The sequence below is a fragment of the Agelaius phoeniceus genome, chromosome 9 (assembly GCF_051311805.1).
Source record: "Agelaius phoeniceus isolate bAgePho1 chromosome 9, bAgePho1.hap1, whole genome shotgun sequence".
Lineage (NCBI taxonomy): Eukaryota > Metazoa > Chordata > Aves > Passeriformes > Icteridae > Agelaius > Agelaius phoeniceus.
Genome location: NC_135273.1, coordinates 25845015 through 25865884, shown reverse-complemented (window position 1 = coordinate 25865884; position 20870 = coordinate 25845015). Strand labels below are relative to the sequence as shown.

Genomic DNA, 20870 nt, shown 5'->3' with positions numbered 1-20870 from the left:
ATTGCTTCTCTAATGCTGTATTGTACCTCAGCCTTTCATTCAGGTAGCCTGGGAGCTGAGTTTTTGAATGACAGCTGCACACTGGGTTTTCTTCAAGGTTTAGCTCTACAACCCTTAATTGTGCCTGCAAGACCGAATTCGTTCCTGTGTGCTTTTTTAAGGTATCATACAGATTAAGAGCAGCTCTCATTTTCCATTCACTTGCTTCCCATTGGGAGAGTGTGCACAAATATTTTTTATTCATTGATGCTGAGATCATGTCTATGAGGAAAATACGTGCTTCATGCACGACTCACCCTAATTTCAACTGACATAGCTGCCTCCCCAGGCATTTCACAAACTGCAGCCTCATGCAGTTTAGGAGACACTTCACCAAAGCAAGACAAAGAACCATGCACATGCAAACATAAATAAGTGGAAACTTTGAAGGATTTTGTAGAATCTAATAAAACACAAAAATTAATTTATTATTACAGACTCTTTTGATAGATGATCAAACCAAATAGACAGAATGAAAATGATGCCACAAAACACATTGTTCTGACACGGTGTTAGTAAGAACAGAATTCTAGTCTCTTAAACTGCTCCTTTAACTGAGAAATCAAGAAATCCCAGGGTTAGATGTGGATGAAACATTTTACATATACAAGCCTTTTGAATTAAGTCTTCCTTAATTTCCATCAAGAAGTTCAACTTTGAATTGCTACCCTTAGGGATATAGATTTAGGTTTGGGAGCATCTGCTTTCATTAGTTCAAGTGAGTGCTGCCTGCAAAGCAACATGAAAATCCCAGAGGAAAAAACATCATCCACTGATTAGTCCCAACTGTAGTTTAGTGTAGGTGAGGGAACTTGTGCACTTGTGGGCTTCAAAGCCAGCAGTTTCCTTCAGTTCAGACTTCACCACTTCACACTCCTTCCATGATCACTCCTTTAGAATGGACAGAAAGGGAAGCGCCATCAGACACAGCTCAATTTCAAGTCAAAACAAATCAGTTCCCTTGGAGAACAGTATCCCATGAGAATTAGCCTATGTAAACCACCCATGAGCTTCCTCTCTTTCCCATTTAAACTAAACCTATCTCTTCACTCTGAATTCCTGTCCTAAATCACATCCTCATCATTTTTTGCACCATTTTCACTTGGCAGATCTTATGGCATTGACTTATTTTGCTGCCCATCATGCCCAGGTGCAAGAGCTGCTCTATTGTACTGATGAAATGCCACTGGTGGTAGCCTGCCAGTGAAACAGAATAGAGTGGGCCTTTAAAATAATTCCTGGGATGCTTCCAAGGATGAAATTGTATGTTTTGGCTCTTTTTCCTGATACTACCTACAAGCCTATAGATTGTCATGATTTTTCAGTGAAACCATTCAGGACTGGAAAATAAACTGAGACACCAATTGCTCATCCCCCTAGAAAAATGAACAGTCCTTCTGGCTGAGTTTACTTCCCTGGAGTTCAGCCAGACAGAAAGAGATAAAAGACTTTTATCCCTCTGCTAATAGTTCTGTCCACTTCTACCTTCATACTGCTTGAAGAAGCAGAGAACTGCCTCTCACAGTGGTAGATTAGAGCTAATGAAAAAAATGGAGAAAAAATAAAAAGGTTAAGCAAGCAACAACTGAAAAATATAATTGTATTGATAATGAAAATAATTATGTTAGTAATTGTACCTTGCACTGCTTTTTTACATTTCATATTATCAACTTTACCTAAACTTTAATCGGATTAGTGTTGTCATCTACATATTTTAAATGCCAAAAAGGCTTTAATGAAATAGTCCCAGATTAACCAGTTGGTGGGAAAAAAACATCCACAGTTCATAGAACTACCAGAATACACTAAAGGCACAAATGCAAATACACTCAAGAGAGAAGCAAGCAAATGAGTTAAGAAAACCAATTCCTTTTACAGAGGAAAATACATTTTTTAATGAAGTGCAAATCTAAGTACTTCTAATCTTCTACAGCCTTTGTTGTCAAAGAGATCAGGTTCTGAAATCATGTCTGCTTTGCATTACAAATGCAAGCAGTGCTTTCCAACAGAGCGGGTGCCAGCCAGCACAGCTTCTCCCCCAGTCCTTCAGTATGGTCAGTGGAGGTGCCCGCGAGCGGGGCCGGGGCCGCACGTCCCTGGCTTGGCTCGGGCTGGGACTGTGGTGCTGCTTCCCTGCGGCACAGCCCAGGCCAGGCACTTCTCCCTCAGCTGCAGCAGGCTTCGTCTCAGGAACTGAAGAGGCGTTTTCTTGCAGTTAAAAACAAATCTGAATTACACAAGCAGAATGAGGGAGCACTTTTATTATAGGAAGCAACAAATGAAAGAGTAGTCCAAAGTGTCCAGGGCTTGTGGTGAGAGAGGAGATGTTCTGTGCATAGTAAACACTGGATTTACTGAAATTAATCCCAACCACTTGTGTGGGGAAATGAGTTTTAAATTATGTTTCCACATCTGTTCCCCAAAGGTTTCAAATGGCTTTTTCAAAGGAAATGGCTTGACTTTGAATTTTCTTCCTAAAATAATTTGGTGTCAGATTTAGCTACTCATTACATATGAACTTCAAGATAAGGAGGTCAGCTTCTGGTGGATACCTCTCTGCAGCAGCAAGTGGGGTTCCTGAAAAGAGATAGAGTTTTATTAGAAGGATGGTGCTAGGAAATTTAGCTTTTTGCTGATGGAAACAGAAAAATATATAGGATGTACTTTGAAACATAGACATTAAAAAGCCCCTTTTGCCTTTGTCATTAAAAACATCATGCCAGATTCATAAAAATCCATTTTAGTTTATGCTTCCTACATTACTAAAAGGAAATAGTAGTTCTAAGCTTTATCCCATGGGAGCTTGCATAAAAGAGAAATTTGACTTTGCCAAAGTAGCATCTTCTGTCTTCTCTGCATAATGCATTCAGTTCAGCTGCACACTGTTCTTTCTCCTGGCAGTCAGCATATGCAACAGTGTGTTTATGCAAGTTTGACCTTCCTGTTCTTCCCTGTCTCATTTCTGTTTGCATGAGCACTGTCAGCTGATAAAGTGAAGTACATTTTTAAGGTCTCTCTATTTTGAAAAGCCTTGAAAAGAAGACATCTTTTTCTCTGGCACAAAGCTGTTAAAAATAGACCAGACGTATTCCTTCCCAGCACAATCATAAACCAACAGTTAAAGCCCTTTGTTCACGTGGGTGAATAGAGTACAGTACACTTGTGCTGTGCCCAGCAAAGCCTCTGTGAAACACAAAGTAAGTTAATAATCCTGCCCTCTCTGCCAGCTGGATAAGAGATGGCTCTGTATGGACCCTAAGCCTTGAACCTTTCAAGGACAACAGTTACCATAAACCCTAAAAAATTATCCTTCGCTGATTTTCCTTCTTTTCCTCTTTAAAAGAAGGAAATAGTTGCTCTACACAGAGCTGATGCTATGCTCCTACATGTTTAGCCACCCTATGGCTCATTTGATTTTAATCTCATTTGATTTTATCAGGGTTTCAATTTTTTTTTTCTTTAATCTACACCTGAATGTCCCTTTCCCCTAATAAAGTTACTCCCATTAATTAGCTGAAAAATTAGAATTAATTAATTTCCACCAACTAACATTACTGTAATATTGGCTTCACAGTTGTCTTTTCAAAAGCATAATCAGTGCAACTCAATTAAATTAGCTAAACAAATAATGGGGATTTTTTTTTCTGACGTTTGAGCCAAAAAATCAGCTGGTAATCAGTTCTGAAAGGAAAAGCCCAGCTGTAGCTTTTTCTAAAAATCAACATGAAATAATGAGAAAGGTTTAATTTCCATGTTCACATAAATACAGTTAAATGTTAATGTTTCCTAAAGACAAAAATATATTGAAAAAAGATCACTTTCCCTGCAGAGTGACTCATAGGAATATAAGGATAGGGCCATTTCATCAAATCAGCTGGTTTTCAGGTTGTGTCATTTCTTTGAAGTATATTTTAAAGATGGATGGAATAGTCAATACTACAAAAAATACAGGACATTACAAATGCCAAGGCCAGTTTTTCCTAACTGGAGATTATTGATTTAATTGAACCTCCAAACCCAGCAGCGCTAGTCTCTTAACACTGTCAGTTATGGGAACCTATTATCAGTAGCTTATGGCTTTGCCACATTTTACATATACCAAGGAAAACTCTTCTGTCAGTCATAGGAAGATTCTGGGGAGCAAGGTCATAGGTTAATCTGTAATACAAGTAATTTAAACCTACTTAATTGGGAAATTTAATATCCCTGTAGTTTGACAAGTGAACTTAAAATACTGTGACCTAAAAAAAGAAAAACAGCAAATAAAAAAAAAACACAGCTACCAATAAATGACTTTGAGGGCATTATTATGTTTTTCATCCACAGAGAGTCAGAGTGGTGCAGCAAATAAGGCACTGAGGTCACACAATGAATGAGAAAGATGTAAAAAAGTATTTAATAAAGTGAGTGTATGGCATGAGAAGAAAGGTCAAGAGCAGGAAACGAGGCAGGAATCTGGTGGAAGAATAAAGCAAATTGATTTAAATGGTGAGTTAAATGGATGCAGTGATAATTTTGGTACTCCCTAAACTTTTAGTAAATTCATTTTACATTATTTTATTTCCCCTATCATAATAATGTCAGCAGTGCTATTTTCTGTTCCACAGATTTGCTTTGTACAAGAAACACATTATATGCAGACAGTTTTTAACAAATAGGTCAAAGAAACTATAACAACAAAGTTATAATCAGCAGATGCTGTAATTATATTGTACTTCATGGATAATAAATCACTCTTAGAAATGCTTCAGCATATATATTTAATTTTTTCAACTCATGCATTTACTGTTCTTGCAGCACTCTGCTCACCAGGTTTTCTTTGTTAATGGAGAGTGTGAATAGGAAAAAAAAAGACAAAAAAGCATAGCTGAATTATTCATGCTAATGATTTCACACCTAAATATTATGTGAAAAATACTAACTATGCTGTTAAAATAAAAGGTAGCTTGACTTACTAAATGATTCTGAGAATGTTTCACCTGTGAAAAGACTTTCTGTACATATTACTTGATGCGATATAATTGAATATTGCAAAAGTTTAATTCTAAGGTCTTGGGTATTGGAAGGCATTGGCAGGCAGTGGGTTTGCATTTATATTTCCCTAGGGGATGTGGACAGCCATGCAGAAATCCGTAAAGAGAAGGCAGACTAATGCCAGGTAATCTGAATCTCCCCTGGAGAATTCTGGGAAAGTTACAAATCCACAAAAAGAACAGGAAAGTACTTGCCTGGAAGACCTGGCACAAGGTAGCAATTTAGAGGACCTGCACTTAAAATCCAGTCTGGGGCCCAGCCTCATAAGCACATGACCCACCTGAAACTGCATAGAACAAAACACCTGGATTTCAGCACCAGAATGGCAGTTTCATGTGAATGATTTTAATAACACCTGTGAAAAAGTTTTATTTATTTCTCATTGCAGCTGGAAGCTTAAAAGATGAGTGGGTTTAGAGCATAAAATCACCTCCAGAGAGGATGTCAATATACAGCACAGAGCATTTTGTGGGGTTTTTATGTTGTCCAGACCTCGATTTCTTTTAACACAGCTCTTTCTACAGAAAAGGACATCCCTGCTCTGTTAGTGGTGGTGATCAAAATGTCCTGCAAGTGCAGTCTTGCTCCCTGCCCCCTGTTCTTAAGGTGGGGTGGGTACCATAGTATGAAGCTGAAACTAATGACGGGGTCCCTCCAGGTGGGGCTTTGGTCCCAGTGTAGCACCACAGCTCCTCACCAGCTCTTTTACACCACACTGTCAGGAGGCTGAAGTGCTGTCACTGTGCTGATGGCATCTGGAACCAAGGCAGCACCACAGACTCAGGGCTGAAATGGAGGCAATGCTGGGTCTGTGCTCTCCTCTGTTTTATCTTCTTTCCCTTTGCTGAATCCTGGAACACAGATCGTATCATGTGCTTTGGCTTTTCGCAAAATGTAGCTGAACTATTTTCAGCTTCAAAAAAATTTACGTTTTCAATGACAAATTTAAACTAATTGCTGGTTTTGCTGTTGCTTCAGAGTCTTGTTTTTTGTTTGATCAGTTCAAATATTTATTCGTGAGTGCCACTCAGGAAGCAATTTAGCCCATCATCTACTCTACAGCTGAGTGCCACAAATGTGGTTTTGAGCCAGAGGTTATCACCACAGAGTAAGTAAAAAGCACAAGTGGTGATTTGGCTCAGGCTGAGCTCTTCCTGGGATGTTGGCTCTTGCTCAAGGAGCAATAATTTGGCATCCCATGAAAAGGGCAGCCTTATCTTACAAGTACAGGACAGAGACACGTACTTAGAACTCTACTTCTGTTTCAGGCCTGGAGACTGACTAAACTGCAGGTACAGGCACAGAACTGAGATGATTACAGACTTCTCATCTCTGTAGATAAAACTGAGTTTTAAAACTCAGGTGGAATGGGAGAAAAACAAAGTAAGGACTGGAAGTAAAGAAACTTCATATTTAAAACAAAGCTTTGGTTAAATGATGAATTATAAAGGCGAGTGACTGAATCTTCTGCTGCCTTAACATTTGACTCGTCCTCCATTGCAGATCATCACAGACCCTTCTGGGAACTTTGCTGGACATCTGTGTGGGCCTTGTGTTTGTGTGAGGTTTGGATCCATGCTCCAGAGCAAACCTTCAGCCTTTTAAGCAATTAGACTCCTGCTTATGTTCCTGCATACTAAAACCTAAAGGCTGTTTTCCTTTCATTGGTACTCAAACAGGCTGCCTCTCCTAGCACTGAGAGCTTGCCTTAGTGAGAAACATCTGAGGGAAAATAAACTTGGTACTTAGCTCACACATGGGGCTGAAGGACAGCAGGAGACCATAACCATCTCACTGGAAAAATAAAGTAACACCATTTGAACAATAGCAACCTCTATAGGCTCCTCTAATTCATGGGAGATTCACATATATGTGCCATTTGAGTTTGGAAAAAAAATTCTTCAGTCTGAAGTAGGAGAAATTTAGCTCTTGCAGTGAAAAATACCATCAATTTTGTTGTGATTGAAAATGAAAGAACATTTCTTCCTTATGTTTCATTTTGATGTTCTTTCTTGTATTGTTTTTTAATAGAAGGTTCAATATGCATGAAAGTGAAAAGAAAAAAGACCTGAATTTTAGTCCTTTTTTCCTGCTAGATTTAAAAGTGAAAAAAAATTAAATTTCCTCAGACAGACTCCAGTCCTTTTTTTCTTTGCCTCATTGTGTATAGCATGTGTTTGTGAAAAGGAGAAAGAAATCCTATCTGAGACATCTCAACTGAAAATTTGGGTGTGTAATTGGAAAGTTATGATTTTTTTTTAATTTCTACATCACAAAACAACATGTTTACATATTATTGTGTCTGACATGAGAGAGACTAAAATGAGGCAGGCCTCACTGGGGCTTCTCATTCAACAATCTAGGAGAGGAAACACCGGTGACTTCTGAGCTGCAGGCAATGTCACGCTGTAGGAGAGCAGTTCCATGGCAGCAGCTTTCCTGCACCTGTGACAAAATGCAGAGCACAGGGTTGTTTTGCTAGAAAAGGGATCAATAATTCAGACTTTGATTACTTAAAAATAATATAGGAGGGGAAAGAATATAGAGGGGGGGAAAAGGGTGAAAACAGTACCTGAAATTTGGAGAATTTTTCTGTGGCAGGACAGGAATGAATTTTGCCCAGCAACAGAGGCAGTGACTATAGCATCCTGCAGCAGGAGGGTGAGGCTCATGTAATCATCATGACCCAAATTTATCTTTCAGAGCCTGGGTTTCATATTCTCCCCAGAATTATCTATAACATGCCAAATGTATAGGTAGATATAGGCAGTATCACCAGGAGTGCCTGAGGTACTTCTGATGCAGCCTCAGTTCTGAGGAAGCATCCCAGGGCATGGGAGGGCCATGCTGCAATAGCTGTAGAGCAAACAATAGACACATCAGAGATACTCAGTAAATATGAATTGAAGTAGCAGATCAGATCTTCTAGTTGTAGATCAGAAGCCTGAAAGCCTTTTGAACTCCAAAAGGAGAAAAATAAGAGATGCTCTGTGATGTTTGCCACTCCTGCTTTTCTGAAGAAACACAGATCTCAGCACACACTGAGCCAGTGCCATCTCCTGTTTTAAATTATCTGCTCGTGCAGGGCTCTGAGTGCAACTCCAGATTTGGGAAAGACAGAAAGTGAGGCCTTGGTTATTCATAAAACTCCAAGGAAGCTTTATAGACAAGATTGCCTGCAGGCCCAGGGCTTGGTATTCTCTGAGCACACCTGTTCAATCCCCCTGGAGCTGGGACTCAGCTCTGTTTGGGGTGAATGGAAGGCAATTAGTATTTTCATATCATCTTAAGTCAGGTGCTCAGAATTGATGGATGCTTGTCTGGGGACTCATATTCCTTGATAGAAGTTATTTTAACCAGGAAGAAAAGACAAAAATTTGGTGAGGCTTAATTTGCCAGATAATTTGTTTACTTTCAGATGTGTGCAATAACCTTTGCAGTAGGTGCATATGAGAACATGACATTTTAGATGAAGAGGAGCATCATTGGCTTTAGCTGAAATGCCTCTTGGCAGGCAGTGAAATGAGTGGCTGCATATTTACATGCAAAATGTCATTTATATAAATCAAACCTTGAACACAAATACCTGGAGATATTGTTTTCCTGTTTGCAAAAGTTCATCATGATATTTTGTGTGTTCTTGAGTGTAAGGCATGAATTAATCATTTGAAACAGCATGCAGGAGTTGTAGACAGTCACTGCTCCTACCTTGGGCAGTAGGTAGAGAAATGGTAAAATCTGTTCCCCAAAACCAAGGATTTTAAGATTTTATGCCAGAATGTCTACTGAGTGAGAATGTCTTGCAGAGCAGAATCCTATACACAAAGGGACTCTAAGCTGGAAATAAGCTAGTTAATACCTTAAAAATAGCTGATCACTCTTGAGAGCTCCAAACAGAAAAGAAAAAGAAAAGGAATATCTTAAGTGAAATAAAGTGATATAAGAAATAATTAAGTTCAATGCTACTTTAATTCCTCACCTGAGATTAGACCCTCTGCTATGATCTGTTCTGTACAAATCTCTTAGATGTAACACAGAGGGAAAGAGACAGGAGATTTGAATCAGAGAAGGAATAAATAGGATGTTTTTTGAAAGGTATGTGGATGCTTGAAGATGAAGCTGGTGGCCTGGTGTTTACAAATTGTGAATTTTTGGTGGAGTGGACTCCACTGACTCTGGACATTTGAGTTGATGCCTGCTCACTCTGAAAAGGTTTTAGTGCTGTTATTTGAGGAATATTCCATGTGGATTCCACACCTAGGACAGAGCTTCTCCTCAGTTTAGCACACCTGAAATTTAGCAGTATCCTCTTCATGTGAACATTTCAGGTTTTGTTTCTCCCTGAGTCATTCATTGGAAATGGAATCCACCAAAGTGTTGTGCACTACTGAGCACAGCAAGGTACAGAACAGGATGTCTTTTGTCTTATGTCTGTAATTTGGAAAGTCACCTGCAGGTTTCAGAGGCAAACCACTGTTGAAATTTGTGGTTATCCTTAATATAAATATAAGCCATTTCAGATGACCATTGTAACACTTCTCTATCCTGAACAGTATGAAAGGGAGGAAAACAATCCTTTGGAATTCATCCTAAATGGAATTGACTATCAAAATGTTACCAGGAAAAAGAAAAATGGCTTCCCCCTTCCATGGAGGCTCTACTTAAATGCCCAAATATAAGATGGAATAAAATATTTTTGTGTCAAAGTCTCTAGAAGTGACTGCAGTGACTACAGGAAAAGTGGCTTGTTCTGTGGAACTCTGTCCTTTTTTCAGTCTGAAATATCACAGGTGCTCAGGTGATTTCAGCCCAAGTTAGAGCATTATCCTCCTAAAATTGCTTCCTGTGAAATACTCAACAATTTCAAACTGGATCCAAAAGCAAGAGGAGATGTTTAATCCTCCCTGTCTCCTTATTGAGGAAAAATGGAGAACTGAGACACATTTGAACAGGTGGAGAAGGGTTACTACAATCTTAATTTCCATTCTCTGAGAAAGCCCACAGGCCTGATATGAGTGAGTTTCAATTGAATTTCCACAGTGGAGTCAGTTGTTATTTTATCCATCTGACATACAGAGAGATTGTCTTGTCACAGTCATTTCAGTCACGGCCATCCACTCTTCACTGTGCTCCGTGTGCTTTCACAAAGTGTTTAGTTCCTGCAGGAAGGCTGGCTTGCTTTTACTTCTTGAGCTGAATTTCCTCTTGCTGCCTTAAGCAATTTTACTTGGAGAAGCTGGGCACACAGGGATAAGGGATACCTCACTTTGCAGGACGCCTTCTTCGTACAAAAGCTTCAAATCTGAGCCTAAGTGATTTTTATGACATTTTTACATCCTTTTTGTGGACCTGTTCTGTTAGCTACAATATGATTTTATCAGCAGATTGGGAATCTCCTTGTTCTATGTTTTATGGGAAAAGTAATAGCTTTCATTGACCCATCTGATACAGCTGGGGGAAAAAAAAAGTGTTTCCTTGGGCCCATCACCTCTCTTCAGATCTGAAAAATAATTTGCATGCTTTCAGGAAGAGTCCTAGCTATGCAGCTGTCTCTTATCACACACTGTTCCCAGCTTCAGAATGCAGGAACAAATGTATTTGGAGTGATGAATAATAAACAATCTTTATCTCAACACACTCTTCAATCTGCAAAGTCTCGAGACACTTCACAAAAGTAATAAACTTCCTATAAAGAATAAGGCCCAATGTGCTGCCACCTCCACAAGGGGAAGTGGCAAATCAAATATACACAGCACTCTAAAGAGGACACACTTTCATGCAGAGCACTTGTGCACTGAAGCATGCATAAAAGATAGCAAGAGTTTTCAGGGTTTGTCCTCATATCCACAAGCACTTGTCTGTTGATGAAAAGAAAACTGGAAATGAAAGATAACCAAGAACAAAGGTTGCATTATCATGATTTCTAAACTGAAGTCTTAATTAGATTTTAAAAATACAGCAACCCATATTTTAGGTGAACTTTAAGAATAGAATAGCACTGACCAGCTTGGAATTTGCCCACAACACCAATTTTGAGACACTTGCCCATTAGGAAACCACTCAGTCCCTGTCAAACATCTGCATTTCTTGATATTAAGAAGCACAGGAGCTGCAGGAGGGCAGTGCCCTCTCAGGCCAGATTCTGGGCATTTGCTAAGTGCCTGCTCAGTAGCCTACAAAAGGAATTTCCTGAAAATGTTACTGCACTGCAGCACCATGTACTTGTCTTACCAATTTTCCTTTGAGCTTTATTCTGCAGTTCCTTATGCCATTGGGGCAGCTGATGTGAATTGCATTGAAGATACAAACCCTTTGTGCCTGTGGCTGAGGACTTGGGCTGTCTATGCACCCCAGCCTGGTTTTACACCACGATTGCCACCGTGGCAGAGTTTTAGAGAAAAGTGCTATTAAGATGTGAGAAAATCTATGAGCCAAAGCCACACAGGCTAAGAAAAGCAAAACAATAGGCTCAACACTATTTGCTGAGATGGGGTTACCTAAAGCTCAGGGATTCAAGAGGAAAACACTGAAAACATGTAAAGCTGTAAAATCTTAGGGAAAGAAAAGCTAAGAATAGGAAGACAGCAAATCTACAACATCAAAGATCAGCCTACACCAAGGAGCAGAGGCAGACCCTTCCCTCACTTGACTTATGACTGCCTGTTCAGCAGAGACTCACCCAGAATCAAAAGAATATTTGTGTGGTCGTGTAGCACAGTAGTCCCTGCTACCCACTGCATGTATTCACCAATAAATAAATGTTGTGGACTCTGAAGTTGTTTTTCTTGCTTGCAGACTCAAGATACCCAAGCAAAAGCAGCTCAGAGGTGAAAGGCTAAGGAAGAAATGAGCCTTTGCAAGAGGGAAATCTATTTCCATCCCTCTTTCTCTCATTAATTCCCTATTGGCCATTTTCTCTGGGAATCCCAGACTACCAACAAACTCTGTGCTCATGGCAGCTGAAGAGAAGACAGGAGATACATTAGTGAAGCCTTTTCTCACACCTTCCTCTTGGCTAAGGGAGCAGGAAAAAAGAACAGACATAGGTAAGGAATCCAGCAAGGTGGGGTAGTTCAGAGTAGAAGTAAAAATTAATATTACTGCCTTTGGTATGATGGTTGTGGAGGCTCAGAGTGTGCTTGTGCTGATCTGAACAGACCAGAGCCATATTTCCATTTCTGAAAGGAAAAGCAGGAAACAGTCTAAAACTAGGTGTTCCCTGAAGAAGGAAATCAAATGGTTTTGTCCCCTTCTAGATGTTCTTCCTCACAGAAATTCAGTAGCACTGTAGGATTTCCATTTAACCTGGGCTGTAGGAACTCAGGCATTTGTTCCCATCACCTTAAGGCTTCCAGTAGCCCAAACAGGAAGGAGCTGCATGAGCAGGGCTGTGGAGAAAGCCTGTGCTTTCGAGAGCTGCCACCACTGCCTTCTGCAGCACAGACCTATTCTGATCCACGTTAGCTGTGAAACCTGGCTGACAGCCCAAACTGGTAATCCTTCAAGCAATGCAGATTTTCTGGTTCAAAGTAAGTGTTCCTGTCTTCCCATTTTCATGCTTTAAAAGCCTCCCTTTTTAAATCAGGGTTAAATCACAAACAAACAAATGCTAATAGAAAAGTTCACATGCATAACCCCTGCAGTGTATTTACCTATGTAAATAACATGTAATTTTCACTATTTAATTACTGTTTCATGTCCCATTTCCTGCTATAGTCTATATTTAAATTGCATATTTACCTCTATCTACTTTCTCATAATGTGTCTTGATATGAATATTCATGCCACCATTGAGTGGTTGATTACTTCTGTGCTAACCTTGAAAATACATCCCTTGCAACACAGCAAAAGCCGGGTGCTGTGGTCGTATAACAGCAAAGAAAAGAAAATACAATAAATAATGCTCAGGCTGTTTGGGATCAGCTCATATTCTCCTTTGTTTTTTTCCTCGGCAGGTATTTTTTTCTCTTCATATAAATTAAGCCAAGTTCCTTCTGACTATAGTTCCCTGAATTATAACTCTGGAGACCAGATTTCCATAGAAAAGGAGTAGAGCAAGTAATAGGCAGTGCAGAATTCCTGCCCATGGTACAGCCTTTTCAGATGGGAGAGAAAAACAGTTCCTCTTGCAGCTGGGTGCACATTTCTTTTTAATTATGTGAAATTTGAAAGAGTGTTCCTATTGTTCTAAATCAGAAAACAGTCTGGAGGAGTTATCTGAGGACGAAAGAAGGGAGCAAGACCAACAGAATTAAGCCTGATGAAGTAACATGGAACCAGTCTGAATTTGAGCTTATATACATTATGACTGGTTTATATCATGAAACTTTGATGTTCAATTTATATTTCAAAACAAAGGCTTTTTTCTCTTTTTAGATGAACACATTAATTTGGAAAATGAATTAAGAGACATTTTTTCAACCTTTCTCTGTTTCATAATTCAAGATAAATGGAGAGAAACAGGCTAATTTCCCCTGATTTCTTTTGTACTTTAATCCCTAGGATGGAATGGGCCATGGCCTGGCAAAGCCTGTTTCCCCCCCAGTGATTATGGAGAAAATCTAGAGTCACTGTGAGCCTGTCAAACACAGCCAGGTGTTTCCTGGGCTGGGAGACTCTCCATATGCAGGACTATTACTTGTGACAGAAAGACAGGCTTGCAGGTGGTGGGAAAGGGAATTATCTTATGACAATGTCATCTTGACATATCAGCCACATATAAAACAGCCTGTCACTCTTCTAGCCCTCCTTTACCTTCTTTTGAGCAACACCTGCACACCTCAGTTTCCCCATCCTGCTCAGTTCATCTCCTGGAGGTTGGCTTAAAGATGCCTGCAAGCAGCTGCTGCTCCCCCTTGGAGAACTGAGCTCACAGCCAGGTAACCTGTCCTGCTTTTCTGTTTGAGATGAACACATCACTTTAGTCTACACCGCTTATACCTTCACCTCTAGGGGTGTCTTCTATGCATCTTCACACCTAAGGCATCATTCCCTGACAGCTTTGCAGTTATGACTCAGTGACTTCAGAGATTTCCAGCCTACAGAAGAGTGAAAACAGGTCTGAGGTATGAATTTACTTCTGTGACAAGCCAGGGGGTGTCTCCTACTGAGACACGATTTTATTTCATGGCCTGGGGGGGTTTATCACACACTATGGAGTGGTTCAGGAAGTGAGTTACAGCAGCTGAAATCATGCAAAAAGTTTAGGCTGATATGGATCTTCACCTAATTAATGCCCAGGGATTGAGAGTTCCCTCAGCTCTGTTATATCTCTGCTGTCTCCATTGCTGCCTGTAGAAGGCTCTTTGGATCTGCCCAGTGATGCAGCCCCACAGAGGCCAAATATATTCATTCACATTAAGAACACAAATGGACACAATCAGCGTGGCAAGATTTTGATATGGCAGCCTTTCTCCTGGCTCCTTATCATCACAATTGTTACAGCACTGGCTAAGGACCAGGCTAAAATGCAGCCCTGCTATTCCACATGTGGGGGTTTTGTGGAAGGAAAGGTGGACAAATGTGCCCTCACCATCAGTGCCCATTGTTGAAAATCACATCATAATAACTTCATTTTATGGACAGGTCAGAGCATTCTTGGCTGAGGACCACTTCTTTCCTACACAATACTTTTAAAGAGTTCTACTGGGAGAAAAAAAAATGTAAAAATAAAAATACAATTGCCAAAGTTACTAAATTAGATAATTCTTACATAACATGCTGTCATTTTTTTTTTTAATCTATGCAGGCTGTATCTTGCTCTTTTACATAGTTCAAAGTTGAGGTGGACAAAGTTTAAGTAACTCTGTAAGGAACAGCAGGAAACTATGAGAACCCATAACTGTTCTGAGCTTTAAATAAGTTTCATCTTTAATGATTCTGTTCTGCCTCCAAATAAACTGAAAAATGACTAGAATCTAAAGCTTATTTAGGAAGTTGCCATAGTAACAATTAACTACCTCTAAGCCCTTCAGCTTTATCTTTTTTCACTGAGGTGCCCTAAATTACTTGAATCCTGAATTGCTACAGTAATATATCCATGTCTTTGAACTAAATGACATGGTTTTGCTAGAACCCTCATTATGTGAATATTGATTGAATTTCTAATTGGGACTAGACATCATCTTGCTGACAGCACCACTGCAAGAAGCCATGTAAGAAGAAGGAAGATTACAGAAAAAAAAAGGAAAAAATAGGAATGTTGTTTCTCTAGGGAAGCAGCTGGGATGATCAAACCGGGGAAGCAGTGAATGAAGTAGAATTAACTTTAATGATTGATTTTATATGGACAACAAACCTCCTCCAGATGCAGTGCTGCTTGTTTCAGCTATTATCCTCTTAGACTCTACTAAATAAAAAATATCAGAGGAACCCAAAGAGACTGACTTTGACCTGTGAATTAAATAATTGTTCATTACAATGCAAAGGGCCTATTAACCCTAATTATTCTAATTTAGGTGCATTTTCCACTCACTTGGTCATGACATGGGCAGTCCTTATACTATAAATTGTTTCATGAAATGTTGTGCCCTCTATTTTTCATTATTTTGCCTGTTATCATTTGACTTTATCCACAAAAACCAAGCATTTACCCCCTATTTCTTAAACAAGACTCAAGCCTGTAGCATTAACACACGCTGCTATTCTCATATCTGTTCTTCATTCATGTATTTCAAATTGCTCCTGCTTGTTTTCTGCATAGCCCTTATTTATTTTTTGTTCCAGAAAAAGAGTTCATTTTCATCTCATGGGATCTTTTTTACCATGTTTCCCAAGTGAAAGTGGGAAAACAACACTTATCCACAGCATTTTTCAAAAAGGAAGTAGTCTTCCTTACATCAGATAACTATGAGCATTAAATGACAGAAATTGAACTTTAAAGGAAGTAGAGGAAAATAATTCCCAATTTCACTTGCTGTGCCTTTACTAATGTCAGTCCTAAGGCAACAAGGAAAAAGCAGATGACTTTACTACTGCTTTGAAGAAAACAATATTCATCTGGATTACCCTTAAACCTGTCCTGGGGTTTAATAATCACTTTAACTGCAGATAGCTTATAAGGAATTGCTTGATGCTGGTTTTGTATTATTTTCTCCATGTCTGAAAAGAATCTCTGTGAGTCTGCTGAACGCCTTTTTGATAATAAAAGAACAATATCCTAAAGCAAAGATGTTAGCTTCATTCCTATATCTGACAGGAATAAACAAAATCATGCAATGCAAATAAAATCTGGAACAAAAGGGTAAGATATGGTCATTTCTGAACCAGAGAAAATGATTCAACAGCAGTAGATCTTTTTGTCTGCACTGCAGTTCTCAGAATTTTCATAATTTACATAACTAAGAGATGTTTGGCAGCTCAGCCTTGTAATTCACAAGGAAATAGCATCTGGCTATTTAGACTGTTATATTGACCTTGGAGGGCTTCCTGTACATATTTTTCTCCTGCAAAAATGCCTATTGCTATCACATAAAGCAAAATAGCAGTGACACCAGTCTTCAGAACATTACATAGCATAAAGTAGATCCAGTTCCTGGGCCATGCACTCAGCATAGGACAGGAAAGACACATGGCCTGGCTGAGTGAGGGGAGTTTTCAGCCACAGCTGCACTGTATCTTGAAAGGTGCTAATTTGAACACTACAAAAAGGTATCTCTTACCCTCACACATTCCAGCTAAATCACCCTTCTCTCCCTTATTAGTCAGCTACTTGTTTCTATCTCCTCTTACTGTTTTGCTAAAATTGTTCTAACAGAGTGTACCTGCTAGGACAGGGCAGCTGGAGGTGGCTGACTGTCACACATCTGACTTGAACTACAGGTACAATGGATGAGTGGAAGAGGGAGAGCCACTGGGGCCAGGGACAGTGTCATTGTCCCTGTGGCACTGGCTGTGGCCATCACTCACTGACCAGCAGCAGGCTGCCTTATTGACAAGGGCTTGAGCTGGGCTGGCAGGGCTGCAGAGTACAAGCACTGTCTCCTCAGTGGGTGCTCAAGGACATGTGGGGCTGGAAGTGGCTCTGAACACACTGACCCCATGTCAGCCAGCAGGTGAGTGAGTGGCTGCCCCCTCTCAGCAGCACTGGGACAAGCATCACAGCCAAAAGGAACCTTCTGCGAGGGCAAATCAAAGGGGAACAGCTGAAGGGCACCTGTAACACACATGAATCAGCAGCAATTTTCAGAAATGGTTTCTGATAGTATTTCCCCTTCTCCCTGGTTTTCTTCCCAGGATGGACATGCCATATTTTCTGAAAACATCTCACCTTGGAAGAACTTCTTACTACGGGCAAGCAGCCACCACATCTTTAGGTCTTTTGGCCCTGGTTCCTGATGCTGTCTGATGCTCTGTCCTCCTTCCCCTCTGCTCTTGTGGCTCAGTGGGAGGGGGGTTTACCAGTCCTTTCCTCTGAGACCTGTGTGGTAGCAGAACAGACAAGCATCACAGCCCCAGAGACTGCCCACACCTTTGTTTCTGTGACCACCTGCATGGAGGCTCTGTCTCCCTGACTCTTCCTCTGTCTGCTCTGCCTTTCCTGGACAAGCTGCATGTGGCCTCCTCAGTGTGCTCCCCCCACCCCAACATGTGGTGCTCAACACAGAACCTGGATATACAAACATAGCACATACTTTTTTTTATACATATGCTTCATTTGTTCAGCCTGTTTGATTCACACACATTGATTCATGCATTTACTTTCCTTGGAGATATTAATACCAGCTCATACATACAGAATGAGAGAAGAAGTAGCAATAGCATCGAAATTGGCTTGTAACAGATGTTAGTGAAGATAGTTATGATGTCTGCCTGGCATACATCTTTGTTTCTTGGGTGATGTGAGTGGTGAGAGAAATAGAGGAGAAGGAGAGAGAAGGATTGTAAACCTGAGGTGTATGTCTGGAAATGAAACAATTTTGTACATTCATTGCTTCTGTCTGGAGAGGAGCCATCTTAAAACTATGAATTACACTGTGAACCTGAGGAGAAAAAGCTATACCTTTGATTTCTTGCAGAAACATGTTGGGGTTTTTCTACAGAAAGCAGAGTGTGCTTTCAAAAGTAACTGGCCTCAGTTACAAATGGAACCAACTGTTAGAGTCCAGCTGGAGCCTGGTGCTATGAGGCAAGAGGCTCAGTGAAAACCTAGTTTGTATCTTCAATGAAAATAGTGAATTTTAGACAAATGCACAAGTATTTTCCTTTGCTATTTGTGAAAGGATATTTGCATATTACCAAGGAAAGCACTTATACTTACTAGACATGAGAGATGCAGTAAATGAATGACTGGTTGTCAAAAATCAAAAGTGATGGTTGGAATCACTGGAGTACAGAATTTCTTTCTCTTTTTTCCTTACCCCTTGGCTGCCCTTACTTCTGCAGTTCTCAAATCCAGCATAATGGGATAACACCACAAACAGGTGCCTGGTATCTACATTGCAAAGATATTTTTGCTCTGTAAATTTAATTATGAATGGCCAATATATGTAAGTCTTGAGGGCAAGGTTTTTCTTCAATGTAATTTTGCATCCTATTTAAAAAATGAAGTATTACAGTGGGAATAAGCATATTCATGATTCATGAAAACTTTGGGCACATATTCAGTAGAACACTTCCTAGATTTGGGCTATATGCCCCTCCCTGTTCAAAGTGTGTCTGTTCAGAGATATGCTTCAAGATCATAAAATCCAGAAGGAATTAAAAATCTGACAAAATACTTACCTAAGAAGGCATTCTTTGGGAGTAGTGTGCTGAGGACTCTCAAAATAAAAATGTCTGGCTGTCACTTATTGAGGTATTTGCAGTTTCACATCCCTCAAAACAATCCACAGGATGTCCCACTAAGGTCCGTAGCTTTTGGAGCCAGACTTTAGCAACCAAGTGTTTAAGAACATTATTAACATAAATGACACATCTCAGAGGAATCAAAGGCATCTCAAATATTAAAAATTGCTGACAGGATATAGGCATCAATAGGTGCTTAAGAGCTTTGCTGTGTCTGAGTGTGAGGAATTGTGTTGCTAACCAAGCAGAGAAAGTTTGTTTTTATAGCAATTTGCTTGGAAATGGTCTGTTTAAATAGAGTTCCTGGGCTGAATCAGTAAATACTTTAAGAGGGTACTTATTCTGCTTTTAACACCCAGGAATTTCAGCATTTGAACAGGCATTTTGCAAACTGCAGCCATTGCTTTAGCTCAGAGCATGCAGCTCAGTACACTGACATGGAGATAACGTGCCACTCACATGAGCATCTCCATCACTTCCCTGCATTTCCAAAGGCATCCCCAGCTGAAGCACATCATCATGCTGTGCTCATGAGTTAATAATCAGAGCTAGATTTGAAGGAGTCGCTCCCATTTAGGCACAGCCTGGAGCATTTCTTCAAAAATTCATTATAAGGATCTGCATGCCATTTTCCATGTGCTTTGAATCAAGGCTTGCATGCATCGGAGCTCATCCCAGATCAGGGTCAAATAATCTTGAGATGCTGACATTATAACCCTGGACACACTGCACAAGTACCTTAGTAATTCCTTGTTCATATTTTCACATATATAGATTTCTATTCACATCCCTAGTGACTGTGTATACACAGGGCTAGATAGATTATCAGACTCACCTGAGAGGATGTGATTTGTGTTGGTATGTGTCTCTAGACATACCACAGTCAAGACAGCCACAATACACAGAGTGCTACCATACAATTTCAGAAGGCTTCAGCCCAAACAGAGTAGCACCTTACCTCATCAGAAGGCTTCAGGCATCTGCCCATACAGAGCAACATCATTCCACTAAAGAAAGCTGCAAGCATCTGCCCTTCTGGCTCTTCAGCCCAGCCTTTTATCCCCTCCTGTTGATGCACTGCACCTGTGTGCCCTCTGCTCCCTTTGGTGGTTGGTCAGTGCCCCTGGGCACCCCGTGGCTCATTGCTGTCAATGCTGCTCACCTGCTGCTCACAGCTGCACCCACTGGGGATGAGGCTCCCACAGCCCCACCCCATTGACACAAACTGTGTGCCTAAAGGTGTGGATTGCCTTCCTCCAAGTCAACAGTAGTTCCCAAGACATTACACATATTAATCTCAAAAAGATGCTGCTCCTCTCCCTGGGGAATGCTGTTTTCCATACTGCTTCACATGGTAAACCCCACTGTCTGTTCCAAGCAGGAAAGAAGCTCAAGGAAGAGAGTGAAAACTGATCCATGACAGACTTGCTGGATTATTTTCTTTTTTTTTTCATGGCTTGTCTCCACAGTGGATGCTACCAACTTAAATTTAATTCAGTATTCTAATTTTCGTTCTCTTAGTTACACAGAGATGGTAAATAAATGCTTCCCAGGGAATCAAGTGAGTCTACTGAGACTTGAACAACACCTGTTGCTAAATATAGATAAATAGTAACTCAAAACTGATATAAGTAGAAAAAATATAGTGGCAAGATAACTACATAACAAACCAGATCTTAAATCACATTGTATCTTTAGTTGTCTTGGACTGAATTAAGGGAAGAGTTTGGAGACAGAACGTTTCTCTCTTTTCCTGTTCTACCTCCCACAATTCTCTATATTGGTGACTGACCCTTCATAACTTGGAATTTATAGTAACAGCTGTGTGGCAGATAATCACTTGAAGAGGAAATGGAGGCTGGCAAATTTTCTAGAACAACAAAGGTAAAAAGATTTCCAGGTCAGCACACTCATAAGATCCTTATATTGTAAGTGGGAATCTTGGAAAAGAGAAAATCCAAAGTGGAGTCTTGCTGGGGTTTCTGCTGAAAGGGAATTAATTTTTAAAAATC

The 20870-nt window shown here is 40.1% G+C and overlaps 1 long non-coding RNA gene across 7 annotated transcripts in view; it reads right to left on the bottom strand.

Annotated features, from left to right (window-relative positions):
- Positions 1 to 448: 448 nt before the first annotated feature.
- The window catches only part of LOC129123414 (uncharacterized), a 28346-nt gene continuing 7924 nt past the window's right edge, over positions 449 to 20870 (bottom strand). For 6 of the 7 annotated variants that reach the window (XR_013183482.1, XR_013183485.1, XR_013183483.1 and 3 more), the window contains 2 exons: positions 17342 to 17491; positions 449 to 2616 (listed from right to left, as the gene is read on the bottom strand). This is a non-coding gene — a long non-coding RNA (uncharacterized LOC129123414). Of the gene's footprint in view, positions 5925 to 17341; positions 17492 to 20870 lie in introns of all 7 variants that reach the window. The other variant, XR_013183488.1, reaches the window with a different exon arrangement.